The 1282-nt window shown below is 41.7% G+C and overlaps 1 long non-coding RNA gene across 3 annotated transcripts in view; it reads right to left on the bottom strand.

Moving 5' to 3' along the window:
• LOC138149867 (uncharacterized) overlaps positions 1–1282 on the bottom strand; it is a 63645-nt gene that overhangs the window by 55476 nt on the left and 6887 nt on the right. The window contains exon 3 of one of the 3 annotated variants that reach the window (XR_011165448.1): positions 539–580. The exons of the other annotated variants lie outside the window; for them this stretch is intronic. This is a non-coding gene — a long non-coding RNA (uncharacterized lncRNA). The remainder of the gene's footprint in view (positions 1–538; positions 581–1282) is intronic. 3 annotated transcript variants of the gene reach the window in all.

Below are 1282 nucleotides of genomic sequence, written 5' to 3'. Positions count from 1 at the left end.
GAAGGAAGGAAGGAAGGAAGGAAGGAAGGAAGGAAGGAAGGAAGGAAAGAAGGAAGGAAGGAAGGAAGGAAGAAAAAGAAAGAGAGAAAAAAGGAAGGAAGGAAGGAAGAAAAAGAAAGAGAGAAAAAAGGAAGGAAGGAAGGAAGAAAGAAAGAAAGAAAGAGAGAAAAAAGGAAGGAAGAAAGAAAGAAAGAAGGAAAAAAAGAAAGAAGGAAAGAAAAGAAGGAAGGAAGGAAGGAAGAAAGAAAGAAAGTTCAGTCCCAAATAGGGTCACAAAGAGTCATATCTGACTGAAATGACTGAACAGCTTTCTGAATCCAGATCCAGCATTCTTCCTACCACAGCACCCAGCAGCCTCTTAACAGAATCTTAGAGCTGGAGTTCCAACCCCTCAAGTTATAAATGAGGAAGCTAAGGTCCAGAGAGGTTATATAAATCCTTGAAAGCCACTCAGCTAGTTAGGAGCAGATCTAGGAGCAGATCTCAGGTCTCATGACCACTAACCGAGTACAACATAACCAAACATATGAAGCCTCACCTCCTCTTGATTTTAGAAAATGTAGTTATCTGGTTTCTGGGCCTACAAAAGAATAGAAATAGCCATAAGAGTTGGAGGAAAAAGAAAGGTTGGGCAGTGGGAGAGGTGGGGAGCGCCCCTAGAGATAAACACGATACCAATAACAGGGGAAAAAAATGTCAGCTGACCACTTAACCTGGCTGGCAGAGACAGATAACACCCACACAAAACCTAAGAAGTCTGGGTCATTTCGTTTTCCGACCAATGTCTCTATAGCCCCTGAGGCCACTGCTTCATTACTGTGTGAATGTTACAGGATCAGAAGGCTTAAAGCTGAAAGGGGCCTTACAGCTCATTTATTCCAATATAGGTGGCTCTGTGGATAGAGTGCTGGCCCTGGAGTCGAAGACCTGAGTTCAAATGTGACCTCAGAAACTTACTAGCTGTGTGACCCTGGGCAAATCATTTAGCCCTGTTTGGCTCAGTTTCCTCATCTGCAAAATAAGCTGGTGAAGGAAATGGCAAATCATTTTAGTATCTTTGTAAAAAAAAAACAGTGTAAGAGTCACAAAGTCAGACAAGACTCACCACCACCACCCCTCATTTTATGGATTAGAAAACTGAAGGCTGGAGAGGTTAAAAGGTGATTCAGCCAGTGTGAGTAGCAAGATTGCTAAGTCACATTTACATAGTGTCTTACAGTTGGAAAAGTGCTTAACATTCATTCATTCATTCATTCATTCATTCATTCATTCATTCATTCAT

This window comes from Petaurus breviceps, unplaced genomic scaffold (assembly GCF_028583685.1).
Source record: "Petaurus breviceps papuanus isolate PSGF00001 unplaced genomic scaffold, PetGlider_PUasm1.0 90849, whole genome shotgun sequence".
NCBI lineage: Eukaryota > Metazoa > Chordata > Mammalia > Diprotodontia > Petauridae > Petaurus > Petaurus breviceps.
Note: the sequence above shows the minus strand (reverse complement) of the source record. Positions and strands in the feature narration are given on the sequence as shown.